General features: G+C 43.8%; 1 protein-coding gene across 3 annotated transcripts in view; it reads left to right on the top strand.

Moving 5' to 3' along the window:
* The first annotated feature begins 12,165 nt into the window (after nucleotides 1-12,165).
* The window catches only part of RNF144B (ring finger protein 144B), a 160,025-nt gene continuing 156,874 nt past the window's right edge, over nucleotides 12,166-15,316 (top strand). For 2 of the 3 annotated variants that reach the window (XM_069563335.1, XM_069563331.1), the window contains exon 1: nucleotides 12,308-12,433. The gene's annotated coding sequence lies outside the window, so the exon portion shown is untranslated. Of the gene's footprint in view, nucleotides 12,434-15,316 lie in introns of all 3 variants that reach the window. The other variant, XM_069563328.1, reaches the window with a different exon arrangement.

The following is a 15,316-nucleotide window of genomic DNA, read 5'->3' as shown; positions in this document are numbered from 1 at the left end:
TGCTTCAGTTCAGTTCAGTTCAGTTGCTCAGTCGTGTTCGACTCTGGGACCCCATGAATCGAAGCACACCAGGCCTCCCTGTCCATCACCAACTCCCAGAGTTCACTCAGATTCACGTCCATTGAGTCAGTGATGCCATCCAGCCATCTCATCCTCGGTCGTCCCCTTCTCCTGCCCCCAATCCCTCCCAGCATCAGAGTCTTTTCCAATGAATCAACTCTTCGCATGAGGTGGCCAAAGTACTGGAATTTCAGCTTTAGCATCATTCCTTCCAAAGAACACCCAGGACTGATCTCCTTTAGGCTGGACTGGTTGGATCTCCTTGCAGTCCAAGGGACTGTCAAGAGTTTTTTCCAACACCACAATTCAAAAGCATCAATTCTTCGGCGCTCAGCTTTCTTCACAGTCCAACTCTTACATCCATACATGACCACTGGAAAAACCATAGCCTTGACTAGATGGACCTTTGTTGGCAAAGTAATGTCTCTCCTTTTCAATATGCTATCTAGGTTGGTCATAAGTTTCCTTCCAAGGAGTAAGTGTCTTTTAATTTCATGGCTGCAATCACCATCTGCAGTGATGTTGGAGCCCCAAAAACTCTTGCTTAAAACTCTCCAATAGCTCTATGCTCAAGTGCTTCTCCTACCCCAATACCATCACTATTCCCTTTCCATTCTTTTTCAGTAATTCACTTATTCATTCAAAAATATTTGTTGCAAACCTCCTCTCTTCCAGTCACTAAGAGCTGCCATCTTCAAGCTTATGTTCTAGTTGAGACAGTGAACAAGTGAATACACTATACGATGAATAGCTATAAAAGTAAAGCAGATTAAAGGAGATGGGAAGTACCAGTAGGATGGATGGGGTTTTATTTTACATATTGATACTTAAGGAAGATCTTGTTAATAAGATAACATTTGAAAAGAGATCCTAAGTATTAATAAATGAGAGCAGTGGCGAAAGTGGATATATTCCTAAGAATTCTCTAGAGTTTTGAATGTGAGTTATGATGATTTGGGGGTTTTCATTCAACGTGTTAGTCACTCATTCATGTCTGACTCCTTGCAACCCCATGGGGTGGAGCCCTCCAGGCTCTTCTGTCTGTGGAATTCTCCCAGCAAGAATACTGGAGTGGGTTGCCATTCCCTTCTGCAGGGGGTCTTCCCGACCCAGGGATTAAACCTGGCTCTCTGGCATTGCAGGCAGATTCTTTAGATCTGAGCCACCAAGGAAGCCCCAATAAACAGCCATTTACTGAGATGAGGAAAAGCCCTCAGCAGTTGAGGAGGAGTATTTGTTTTGGGGAGTGGTCGGTACGGAAATCAGTTATTTCACTGAGGCCTGTTAGGTTTACCTGTGTGTGCTCAATCAGTCATGTCCAACTTGCGATCTGCATTGCAGGCAGATTCTCTACCACTTGAGCCATCAGGGAAGCCCAGTCAGATTCCTGTTAACTCCAAATGGAGATTCAGACTAGGCAATTGGATGTGAAAGTCACATTCAGGAGAAGCTCTAGCTCACGATATAGATGTGGGAATTGTCAACATATAAGGGGGCTTCTCTGATGGCTCAGATGGTAAAGAATCTGCCTGCAATGCAGGAGATCCATGTTCAATCCCTGGGTTGGGAAGACCCCCCTGGAAAAAGGAATGGCAATCCAGTAGATGGTATTGAAAGCCCTTAGCCTGAAGGAACTCATTCAGTTCAGTTCAGTCGCTCAATCATGTCCGACTCTTTGTGACCCCATGGCCTGCAGCACACCAGGCCTCCCTGTCCATCACCAACTCCTGGAGTTAACTCAAACTCGTGTCCATTGAGTCGGTGATGCCATCCAACAGTCTTATCCTCTGTCATCCCTTTTTCCTCCCGCCTTCAATCTTACCCAGCATCAGGGTCTTTTCCAATGAGTCAGTTCTTCACATCAGGTGGCCAAAGTATTGGAGTTTCAGCTTCAGCATCAGTCCTTCCAATGAATATTCAGGACTGATTTCCTTTAGGATGGACTGGTTGGATCTCCTTGCAGTCCAAGGGACTCTCAAGAGTCTTCTCCAACACCATAGTTCAAAAGCATCAATTCTTTGTGCTCAGCTTTCCTTATAGTCCAGTTGTCACATCCATACATGGCTACTGGAAAAACCATAGCTTTGACTACACGGACCTTTGTCAGCAAAGTAATGTCTCTGCTTTTTAATATGCTGTCTAGGTTGAAGGGCCTCACTAGCGGAGTGAATATCAATAGAGGTGAGGAGAGGGTCAAGACTGTACACTGGATCTCACCAGCAGTTAGAGGTTCAAGAGAGGAAGCTGAAGCCGCAAAGGAGATGAGCCAGTGGGTTTGGCAAATATGTGGGAGCTTTAAAAGTTCTTACTCCTTTAAGATATCAGTGACATCAGGAGCAGAATCCTTGACAGTGAGTGTGAGTTGGCAGTTTTAGAGAGAGGAATGGGAGCTATTCATAAGGGAGAATGGGGGATGAATGTGGTAGGGTTGCCAGGCAGAGGTGAGGAGGACCCATTGACGTTAGTGGCCATGAAGTCAGAGTGAGACCAGCCAGGATTATATTTTTTCTGCAGCCATATTCAACTACTAGGAGTAGGTGTAGAGGTGGTGAAGATTTGGATTTAACCGGGTTCACCTTTTGTCAGACAAGTATAAATAGAGGAGAGAAAGGTGAGTTGAAGATGTGGGTGGGACAATGAACGTAATGATGGAGCAGAGAATCAGAGCTGAGTAGGGTGAAAAGAAACAACATGAGAGGGTGAGACATACTGAACATGGATGAAGAAGGAAGGTCTTTATTTCCTTTGTTGCATTTACCACTGCCTGAAAATTTTAGTTGCTTACTGTCTGTCTTCCCCACTAAAATGTAAGCTCCTTGTGGATCCAGGGACTTTGTCTTGTTCATCACAGTATTCTTGGCACCTGAAATAGGCCTTGACACCTAGTAAGTGATCAACAGGGATTTGCCAAAAAAAAAAAAAAGGATTTGCCAAATGCATGGACATGGAAACAACCTTTTATTGTGAAGGTTCAGAGCTTTTTTTTTGTTTATTGTGATGAGATGACATATCAGGATAAGATAGGTTCTTTTGGTAAAAGTTTACTCAACAGCAGTTAAACAATTTACAGTTTAACAATGGAAAGTTTGTTTCTCGCTCTATAAAGCTCTTGGTCAGTTCAGGCAATTCCGTGGGGCTTTCTTTCCTGTGGTTTAGTGATTGCTCTAAGCTCCTTTAGGTCTTGAGGTCTCATCATCTCAGTATGAATCCTTAGTGTTCACAGTATTAGGGGAAAAGAACAGGACAAGAACTTGTGCCTGTTCTTCTAGGGTGCTGCTCATTGGCTATTGGCTAGATGGGCCATACCACCCCACCTAACTAGAAAGAATCTAGCAACCTGGGGCCACATATGAAGTAACTGGTGACATTGCTGTATCCTCAGAGAGAGACTCATAATTACAACCAAATAAGGTACCATTGAGATCAGTGGGGAATGTGCTTGAAGATATTTGTTGGTTTTATTCTAGAAACATTAAAAATCCTGATTCTTAAGTTTTTTGTTTCATTTGTGCTTTGAGGAGTTTTTACATCTACTGCACACAGATATCTTATCTTTCTTCTGCACACATCTAGCTCTTACACATATGTATCTCTCTTTTGCAGACTACAGGTTTCAGGGGCAGAGCCCACGTCCATGCTACTTATTATTCTCTTCTAGTATTTGGCACGATGCCTGACACAAAATACTTTTAAAATATGTGTTTAATTGAAATGCATCCCCTTTGGGTTCTAAGACAGTGGCATGAGGCTGTTGTCTGGATGCTATTTAAAGACCTTCCAGCAATATCAGCTCCGTAAATGATCGTGGCTTATTCATGACCGATGACCAGTTTCTCATTTTAACCCAGTCATAAGCGTAAATATAGTGACACATTTGGCTCTTCTAAAAACCAGATATCATACTCTGTCTCAGTAGAGTTAGCCAAAGTCCACAGGTTAGTAATTTGAAATTAGAAAATACGTGAGTGCAATGATATCCAGCTGGTTGATAGACTGCATATTTAAGCTCTGACGATACCAGAGAAGACTGTTCATAGGAAACGGTAGGAAGTGGTGAGAGAAATGGTGAGACAAGAAAACCTAGAGAACAAAGAATAAGCGCTTACCAAGTTTTGGCCCTAGAATCTAATTTTGCTCTAAATTTAGCAAATATCGTTTGTAACACATTTATTAATATATCATTATCAATTGTTTCATGGTATGAGACCAAAGAAATAGAGATGATAGAGCTTTGATATTACTTCCTTCGTTTGCTGTAAAATAAAGAGACCATCTCTGTTGAGAGGGGTTTTTCTGCTTATGGACTATCATTCAATGTTTAGATTATATTTAATGACATTGCTGTTGGCAGAATCATAATATCAGTGGCAGAAAAATGTTTTCCACTGCAAGTTGGCTAGAAATCCTCAGTATTGTCACAAGATTGTCAAAATGGAATGTCCTCTTAGAAAATAAATGTGTAACTCTAAAATATTTCTATCTAGTACTCCCTGGTGGTCCAGTGGTTAGACTCCATGCTCTCAGTGCTGAGGGACTAAGTTCAATCCCAGGTCAGGGAACTAAAATCCTGCAAGCTACAGGCCCTTCCTTCCCTCCTCCTCTCCCCGCAAATTTTATTTTTAATTTATAAATAAGTTCAAACTTTTATAAATAAAACATTTCCTTTTTCAAATTACTCATTTAAAGGAATTAGAGAAGGTTGAGTGGTTTAAATCCATAGGCAGCTTGGGCTTAAAAAATGAAATTTAGAATAAACAGATGTTTGCATACTAGGAAAAGAAAAAGTTTTTTTTTTTAAAAAAGATGTTACCTCCTAATATATTTTTGGAAAAAATAAACTTGTTTTGTCTCTTTCCCCTTCCCACCTCAATCTAATGCAGTGAGTCTTAAGTAGGGGACAGGGTATTATACCCTGAGGGGACATTTGGCAATATGGAGACATTTTTTGGTCACACGTAGAGGGGGGATGCTAGCGGCATCTAGTGGGTAGAGGCTCCAATGCTGTTTAAACATCCTTTAATGCACAAGACAGGCCACACAACAAAGAATTATTTGGTTCGAAACATCAGTAGTACTGAGACGACTTCCCCGGTGGTCCAGTGGCTAACACTCTGGGGCTTTCAGTGCAGGGGGTCCAGGTTCAATCCCTGGTCAGGGAACTAGATCCTACGTAAGTGAAGTGAAGAAGAAGTGAAGTCGCTCAGTCGTGTACAACTCCTTGCGACCCCATGGACTGTAACCTACAAGGCTCCTCTGTCCATGGAATTTTCCAGGCAAGAGTACTGGAGTGGGTTGCCATTTCCTTCTCCAGGGGATCTTCCTCACCCAGGGATGGAACCAGGGTCTCCCACATTGGAGGCAGATGCTTTACCAACTGAGCCGCCAGGGAAGCCAGATCCTACATGCTGTAACTCAAAAAAGAAAAAAAATCCCACATTCTGCAACTAAGACCTGGTGCAGTCAAAAAACAAACAAACAAAAAAAATGGTGCTGCGATTAAGAAATCTTAACCTAATGCAACGTACAGTATTTTGTTATCCTAGCACTGCAGTTAAACTGCTCTCATAAAGACCAATAATGATCTCAGAATAGACAACTGAAAGACTTCTTTAGAAACTCCTATACTTTTTATTATACTTTTTATTGGAGAAGGAAATGGCAACCCACTCCAGTATTCTTGGCCTGGAGAATCCCATGCACAGAGAAGCCTGGTGGGCTACCGTCTATGGGGTTGCAGAGTCAGACAGGACTGAGCGACTAACACACACACATACTTTTTATTGTTGTTTAGTCACTAAGTTATGTCTAACTCTTTTATGACCCCAGGGATTATAGCCTACCAGGCTCCTCTGTCCATAGGATTTCCCAGGCAAGAGTACTAGATTGGGTTTCCATTTCCTTCTCCAGGGGTGTTTCCTGACCCAGGGATCAAAGCCCTGTCTCCTGCATTGGCAGGCGGTTTATTGTTGTTTTTTTTTTAACCAATGAGTCACCAGGGAAGCCCTACTCCTATATTTTTACTTTGTTTCTATGCAGCATTTGGTACTGCTTAGCATCCTTTCTTTCAAAACTTTTTCTCTTTACTTGCATGACCTTGCTTTCTCTTCAATCTTCTCCTTTGCTGGCTATCTTGCATCTGTTATCCTCTTGAAAGTTGGTGTTCTTCAGGGATCCCCATAGGCCCCTTGGTTTGTTCCTTACACATGATTTTCCTGGGTAATCTCATCCACACCCATGGTATCAATGATGTCTAGATTAATAAAGTACAAATCAACATATTTAATAATTGCTCTTTGAGCATCTTACTCTTATAATCACCTATTAGATTTCTTCACGTAATATCCCATTAATATCTGAAATTCAACATAGTAAAGCTAAACCCATTCTCTAGCATACCTCGCCTCTTTTTATTTTTATTTATTTATTTTTGGCCATGCTGCGAAGCTTTCGGGATCATAGTTCCTGACCAGGGATTGAACCTGGGCCATGGCAGTGAAAGCGCTGAGTCCTAATCACTGGACCACCAGGGAGTTTCCTCTCTTTTTATTAGATTTATTTACTTACTTACTTATGAAATAGTAAAGAACAGCTTTATTACTTTGCCAGGCAAAGAGGACCACAGCAGGCTAACTCCCTCAAAACTGTGTCCTGACCTGGAAGGGGCAGAGAGGAGTTTTATTGTCATAGGTTCAAAGGGGAAGCTGTGATCAGTTCGTGGGCATTCTTCTGATTGCTTGGTGATGTGGCAGTTGTGAGTCAGCATCATCAAGCTGGTTCCAGCCAGTCTGGGGTCTGTCTCCCTGCTTATAGGCAGCAGACAGTTCACTTCTCCCACCTAGGGGAGTTTCAGCATCTGTCAAAGCTCAGGGGGGAGATAGGAAGACCTTGCAGGAGGGTTACAGGCCCAGCACAGCCTTCCTTTGACATGGTCACATGGGATTTTAGAAATTGCCCCTCTGGGAGATCCAAGGTGTGTGCAGGTCAGGTCTCACAGTTGAAGAAAAAAAATGAAGGGAAGGAAAGAGATTCCTGATTGTATTCAATTTCCATTTCAGATGGTTGAGGAAGCCTGTCTGTATCTATATGTTTGGCTTCCAGGTGATAGCCCAGTTACCTCTTAAACAATTTCCTCCCATCCCCCCTACCGAAGTTATGTTGACTACATTTCTATTACCTGCAACCATAGACTCCTGAGTCATACAATCCACTGACTATGAATTCAAGGATAAGGCTCTTGCCTTGGACTTCTTTGTAGATTCAGCTCTTACCCCAGTATCAAAGTACATTGTACCATGTAGATACAAAATAGATACTGGATACAAAAATATCTGTGAGTCAATTAATGAAGCAAAAAGGAAAGGGAGAAAGGAAAAAAGGAAAAAGAGAAGTGAAGAGGTAGTTAAAATTAAGACGAGAGGAGAAATAGAAAAGAAAAAATATGAAGGAAAATTGAGGATGTGCTCAGTCATGTTCGACTCTCAGCAGGCTAGGTTTCTCTGTTCATGGAATTTTCCAGGCAAGAATGCTAGTGTGGGTTGCCATTTCCTCCTTCAGGGTATCTTCCTGACCTGGACCCAGGTATCAAACCTGCATCTCTTGCGTCTCCTGCATTGGAGGCAGATTCTTTACCATCTGAGCCACCGAGGAAGGCTATATGAGCTAGAAAGTGAGGTGAAGTTGCTCAGTCGTGTCCGACTCTTTGCGACCCCGTGGACCGTAGCCCACCACGCTCCTCCGTCCATGGGATTCTCCAGGCAAGAATACTGGAGTGGGTTGCCATTTCCTTCTCCAGGGGATCTTCCCAACCCAGGGATCAAACTGGGTCTCCCCCATTGCAGGCAGATGCTTTAACCTCTGAGCTACCAGGGAAGCCTGGTAGAGTTATGTATAAATAAAGCTAGAGTTATGTATAAAGTGTTTTGTAAAAAAAAAAAAGCCCCAAACCCAAACATACCGTTTTCTGTCTCTCATTTCTATTTAGCTCTATTGTTTCTCGGTTGTTGACAGTCACTGACTCTCCTCCCTCCAACCCTCTCTATGAGCTTGTTGTGGGGTGGATTTCCAAAAGGCATGAGGATCCACACTCTGATATTTGCCTGGACAATCCCATGGACAGAGGAGCCTGGCAGGCTGCAGGCCACGGAGTCACAACAGGACTGGGTGACTAGCGCAACAACACATTCATTGACCAGGTGCCCTTTCTAAAGCTCTTCACCCTGTTGTCTCTCATTCCTATCTCTTGTCCTCTTTTTTTTTTTTCCCTGCCCGCAGCAAGTAGTCTTTCTTAAGTAAAAATCTAATCTTGTCATTATCTTTCCAATGCCTCGCTATTGTTTGTGGAATAAAGTGCAATTTTCAAGAAGATTCTGCATGATCTGCTTACCCTTCTAGCTGTCTCTACATTCTTCCTCCTAAACGCTCCCACTCCTGCCCCTAGCAAACAATCTTCCAGCCAAAATCAATGAGCTTCTTTAAATTCTCTGAATTACTAAGTTTTTCTTATTTTGGTTTTCTCTCCACGCTTACCACCATCCCCCTTACCCCCCATAAACTCTTTCTCCTCTGCCTCCCCTGGGCTTCTTGTCTACCCAGCACCCTCTCTGAGTGTCATCCTCCATCAGATGATGGTCTATTTATTTATTTCTTTATTTGACTGCACCGGATCTTAGTTGCGGCAAGCAAACTCTTTGTTGCGGCAAACAAACTCTTTGTTGCGGCATGTGGGAATCTAGTTCCCTGACCGGAGATCTAACTCTGCCACCCCACCCCTCCTCCAACCCCACCCCCACCCCCCCACCCCCGCGTTGGGAGCAAGGAGTCTTAGCCCCTGGGGCACCAGGGAAGTCCCAGAGCATCTACTTTCAAACACCTGTCTGCTAGGCTATCCCTCTATGCAGCTTGCTGAGATAAAGGATGTTATATCTTTTTTGTTACCTCTTCTATAAACCTCCTCTCCCCTTCTTCCTCTGTTACCCAAGGGGGTCCTTTAATTTGCAGCAACCTGTTTAAAGAGTTTATTCTCTGACACTGGCCTCCTGTACAATGGAAAACTGACAATGCTAGTAAGTATCCTTTTTTTTTTCTTCAGCCCTTAGATTAGAAAGTTATCTGATAAATTTAGGAGAGACAGGATTAACTTAGAGTCTATTTAGTAGGTATTTGCATTTTCCACAGCTCTGCTACGAACTGGTTGCTTCTCAAATTATTGGGTTGGACCAAAAGTTCATTTGGGTTTTTATGCAACATCTTATGGAAAAACCCAAATGATCTTCCTGACTCAGGGATCGAACCTGGGTCTCCTGCGTTGCAGGCAGATTCTTTACCATCTGAGCCACCAGGGTCCTTATAAATGAATCCTACTACCCTTAAATTATGGGCTTCCCTAGTGGCTCACTGATAAAGAACTCTACATTGCAGGAAATGCAGCTTCTATCTCTGGGTCAGGAAGATCCCCTGGAGAAGGATATGACAACCCACTCCACTATTCATGCCTGGAAAATCCCATGGACAGAGGAGCCTGGTGGGTTATAGACCATGGGGGCACAAGAATCAGACATAACTTAGGGACTAAACCACCCAGATAATCACAATGGTGTGATCACTCACCTAGAGCCAGACATCCTGGAATGTGAATTCAAGTGGGCCTTAGGAAGCATCACAACGAACAAAGCTAGTGGAGGTGATGGAATTCCAGTTGAGCTGTTTCAAATCCTGAAAGATGATGCTGTCAAAGTGCTGCACTCAATATGCCAGCAAATATGGAAAACTTAGCAGTGGCCACAGGACTGGAAAAAGTCAGTTTTCATTCCAATCCCAAAGAAAGGCAATGCCAAAGAACGCTCAAACTACTGCACAATTGCACTCATCTCACATGCTAGTAAAGTAATGCTTAAAATTCTCCAGCCAGGCTTCAGCAATATGTGAACCGTGAACTTCCTGATGTTCAAGCTGGTTTTAGAAGAGGGAGAGGAACCGGAGATCAAACTGCCAACATCCACTGGATCATGGAAAAAGCAAGAGAGTTCCAGAAAAACATCTATTTCTGCTTTATTGACTATGCCAAAGCCTCTGACTGTGTGGATCACAATAAACTGTGGAAAATTCTGAAAGAGATGGGAATACCAGACCACCTGACCTGCCTCTTGAAAAACCTCTATGCAGGTCAGGAAGCAAAAGTTAGAACTGCACATGGAACAACAGACTGGTTCCAAATAGGAAAAGGAGTATGTCAAGGCTGTATATTGTCACCCTGCTTATTTAACTTATATGCAGAGTACATCATGAGAAACGCTGGGCTGGAAGCAGCACAAGCTGGAATCAAGATTGCCAGGAGAAATATCAATATCCTAAGATATGCTGATGACACCATCCTTATGGCAGAAAGTGAAGAAGAACTAAAGAGCCACTTGATCAAAATGAAAGAGGAGAGTGAAAAAGTTGGCTTAAAGCTCAACATTCAGAAAACTAAGATCATGGCATCCGGTCCCATCACTTCATGGGACATAGATGGGGAAACAGTGGAAACAGTGGCTGACTGTATTTTTCCGGGCTCCAAAATCACTGCAGATAGCGATTGCAACAATGAAATTAAAAGATGCTTACTCCTTGGAAGGAAAGTTATGACCAACCTAGACAGTATATTAAAAAGCAGAGACAATACTTTGCCAACAAAGGTCCGTCTAGTCAAGGCTATGGTTTTTCCATTGGTCATGTATGGATGTGAGAGTTGGACTGTGAAGAAAGCTGAGTGCTGAAGAATAGATGCTTTTGAACGCTGGTGTTGGAGAAGACTCTTAAGAGTTCCTTAGACTGCAAGGAGATCCAACCAGTCCATCCTAAAGGAGATCAGTCCTGGGTGTTCATTGAAAGGACTGATGTTGAGGCTAAAACGGCAATATTTTGGCCACCTGATGCAAAGAGCTGACTCATTGGAAAAGATCCTCATGCTGGGAAAGATTGAGGGCAGGAGGAGAAGGGAACGACAGAGGATGAGATGGTTGGGTGGCATCATCGACTTGATAGACATGGATGTGGGTGGACTCCGGGAGTTGGTGATGGACAGGGAGGCCTGGCATGCTGCGGTTCATGGGGTCGCAAAGAGTCGGACACCACTGAGTGACTGAACTGACTGAAACCACCAATCACTATCACTATTAAATTACAACCTATGAATAATGCTACACTCTAACCTACTCCATATATATATAGATAGGTAAACGAACAAATAAATGCCATTTAACGACTCACCACTGAGAGGATGAGAGGATGCTGGATGGCATCACTGATGCACTGGACATGAACTTGGGCAAACTTGGGGAGATGAGAGACAGAGAGGCCTGGCTGCTGCAGTCCGAGTTCGCAGGAAGTCCTACTCGACTGGGGCACTGGACAACTCACCTTCTACATTCCCAGTAGGGATATGTCACTCGGAGAGCTTTCCTGTTAGTGATACAGTGATGTTTCGCAACCCCCTTCCATCACTCTCATCTTTCATAGTATTGCTCAGTATGCTCTCCTTTTTGCTAGTTCATTTGCTACTAGATTTCTCTTTGAATACATACAGCTGCTCCTCTCCAGAACTTCAGGACTGCATCACTCTTGAGAACGGAGGCCCCGGGCACACTCAGTACACAAAGCCAAGTGAAATTAATTGCCTTTGCCCTGACTTGGGGCCCTGATAGGTGGTAGGTATGGACAATACTAGCAAAAGAGGTCTGTCCCGATTTGCACAGCTGAACGTATCCTTCTTGGGGCCAACCGAAAGTCCTGGCAACCTAAGTGTAACTAGTGGGGACGTCTACATTTTTAAAACAATGAAATGGAAAGAGCTATTCTGGAAAAATTAGACTGACTGGCAGAAGATTCTCAGAGTACAATCAACATCAACTGTCGAGAGATGCTGTGATTAGAACAAATGAGGACGGAGGCAGGGATGAATGCTTTGAACCTCAGAGGGTAGATCAGAGATTTTAACAGGTTTTTTTTTTTTTTTTCCTGAAATCGCCCAGCTCCAGAATTTCAAGGATCGCGTTCGCTGCCTGCTTCCTAAAGAGAGCTCGTTCCTGGGGGAGGTGTGTGCGTGCACGCGCGGGGGAGGCAAGGCTCGGGAGAGGGGCCCCAGCTCTCCGGGATAAACAGCAGGGGGAGAAGGGGAGCGCGCAGAGGCGAGCGGGAGGGGTTGGGGAGGCAGCATCGGGGGCAAGGGCCGGGGGAGGGGCCTCTAGCCGCGCGCAGCGGCTGGTAGCCTGGAGATCCGAGCGCCTCGGGTACCTGGAGCTGCTGCCTGGGGAAGCTGACAGCGGACCTCCGCGGGCCTGCGCCCGTGTCCTGCCCCTCCTAGTCTCCCCGTCCGGGCGCGGACCTCACGCGCACGGTAAGGAGGGGCGAGGGGTGCTGCCCTCGCCCCGGGCCAGGTGCCTCCTCGGCCTCCCCAAGCTGTCACCCCCTACTCCCTCCCTCGCCCCCTCCCCGGCCCCCTAGGCGCGGGGCTGAGCCTCGGGCGGTCGGCCCGCTGGGACTCGGACGCTCGCGGACCCCCGCCTCCTCTCCGCCCTCACCCCTCTCTTTACTCCCCTTTCCCCCCAGGCAGCTCCGAAACCCCGCGCCCCCGGCCCCGGGAGAGAGGGGCGGCGGGCGGGGGAGGGGGGTGTCGTCCACTCTGCCCAGGTGTGTGTCGTAGGCATCGGCACACCGGTATTCCCCGGAGTCTAGTCATTTCCAGGCTGAGATCACAACTCTTCCCCTTCCAACACATACCCTCCCCCCCTTTTGTTACTATCCTAACTTTGGGAGGATATTAACCCCTGGTCAAGGTAGCTGTCTTATCTTGTGTATCTGCACCAAACAGGGATTGAGGTGCCTTGGTTTTATTTTTGTTTTTCCTGAAAATGAAACACTGTGATAAGTTTACAGGGTGTTCTGGGTGATTGCGGCGCTAGAACTTTATCACAGTGTAAATAGCTTCTCCTTGGATGCTGAGAGCCTGATTAAGAGATGGCAAGGTGTGTGCGTGTGCGAAAAGTCTTCCGTGTATTGGAAAAAAAAAAAAAAAAGAACTTCAGGTGAATGCGATGAGCTGTCTCTCATAATTATCTGAAAATATCTATCAGGTCCTTATGAGAAGGAGAGTGGGCACCCAGCTGTTGGTAAACATCAGCTGAAAATCGTAGCGTGAACAGGGAGTTTAAACGGAGTAAAAGCAGGTTCCCTTCAAACTGATGAGTTTGGTGCGTGCCATTGGTTTTAAGACGGCAATTTTGGGAAGAGAGCCTAAACAGTTCTTCTGAAATTAAGATACAGGTTGGAGAGAAATACTGCACTTCCAAGAGCCCTTGTTAAAGAGTTAGCTTTTACACATCAACTTTTAAAACGTAGGAACTGCTTCACAAGTACTGTGGCAATTAGAGAGGGCTGAGGCCTATTCTCCTGGGAATCAGAAAAGTCCTTCATTTTGCTTACACTGGCTGACTTTCAGTTACCACTGGCATTTTTACTTGTTGGTTGTTTTAAGGCTAAAGACCCAAATGAACTATATCTCTAGGAACTAAAAGAGGAATTATCATATAAATTGATTTAGGTCTTATTTACATTCCTCAGTATTTGAACCAAGCTCTTCTAACCCTGACTTGGTTAAGAGTGTAAATTGTATTGTGTTTGAGTTTGCACAAGTACGGTTTCTCCATCTCAAACTGTCATTGATGTCCACCTGCTGCTTTTCATGTATATGTATACCTGAACCATTCTAAGTACCTAGCAAACTCTGAGTGTAACTGCTAGGGAAAATAAAGAGTTGCATTTGTCTTTCGGAAATTTGAGGTGAAGGACTAATTGTTTTCAAACGCCATGAAGTAGGTATAATGGTAAATCATACAACATTTTATGAAATAAGATGCTTGTTATGAAACAGGAATAGTATCTGATACTTGCTTTCAAGGATATTAAGGACAAGTAGGCGACTGTCTGTAAAGCATTTTGAACTTTCAGAGTCACTGTCTAGGTATTGAGCCAATGGGATTGCTTTCCTGGCAAACTTTTTCTCCTTTCTAAAATTAACTTTCCCCTAGGAAAAATAGCAGATACACACAATTTAGACAACCAAGTCTAGAAAATACTGTGTGTGAGTTTTAACAGTGACCTTAATTCCTTCCTACATATCTCGTGTTTGCAGCTTATGAAACAAAATATGCAGAAATGTTCATTATCCACTGACATTCTCAAAGCATTGGCTTCATGAGGGGAGTTATGGACAGAGTACAACACTGTGTTATAAAATCTGTTGGCTTGGGGAAAGCTATTATTATTTTCCTATGGTTTTTGTGTATTTGTGTGTACACTGGGTCTGGGACTTACATAATTATGTATATATACGTAACACATGTTTTTAATAGGAATGAAAACCCACAATATTTTTCTTTGTGGCAGAGCACTGTAAGCATTAGGTTTTGATTACTTTTTCATGCCAATTTTAATATGACAGAACTAAAAACTTCAAGGAAATAATTCCATAAAGAGCTGTTTGGAACTGAAGGCCTTTTTAATGTAAGATGTTTGGGCCCTTAGTCTATGCGCTCAGCATCCGCTGAGCAATTCTTTGTGAGCGAGTAAGGGTGGCAGATCCAACTCTGGCGACCTCAGACACTGGATGATTAGACCCTGTCACTCTTCTCCAGGTCTTTAATTTAGTCTGTAACTTGATGCTTCACTGACCCCACACTCTCCCTGCCACGCTAGCTCATAGAGGAATTGTTGGCACTCTGGGTTGAATTTTTTCCCCTCCCATCAATTACAACGTTTGCATTGGTTGCAGAATGTAGTTACATTTTTAGCTCAGTATTCTAAGAAATACCTTTAGCCACAGAGAGAGTAGGCTTAGGGCAGCCCCGCTCACAAATTGCCTTATTTAATCATGCCATGTTAATTTAATTTCTATGATTCACCTACACAGAAATAATCGAGTCATACAGCATTAAAATTGGAAGATACTTTAGAAGCCATCTAGATTCTAATAATGTCTTTCTACAGATGAATATTGATCCAGTTGTAGCCATAATCCAAACTTGGAGGAGAGACTTTACATTTCATATTCTTTTCATAGGCATTCAATTTTATATTCATTCCAGTTCTTGTAGTAGTGAGGACTTTGCTCATTTGAAATGAATTTCTTTACAAGTTCAATGATACAGGAATAGCATTAAAGTATGTTGCAAATCTCTGATTTTCAATGAAACTCAAAATGTGACCTTAAGGGCAATGTTTA

The sequence above is a fragment of the Ovis canadensis genome, chromosome 20 (assembly GCF_042477335.2).
Source record: "Ovis canadensis isolate MfBH-ARS-UI-01 breed Bighorn chromosome 20, ARS-UI_OviCan_v2, whole genome shotgun sequence".
NCBI classification, from domain to species: Eukaryota; Metazoa; Chordata; class Mammalia; order Artiodactyla; family Bovidae; genus Ovis; species Ovis canadensis.
The sequence above is the reverse complement of the archived record's forward strand: the minus strand, read 5'-3'. Positions and strand labels throughout refer to the sequence as shown.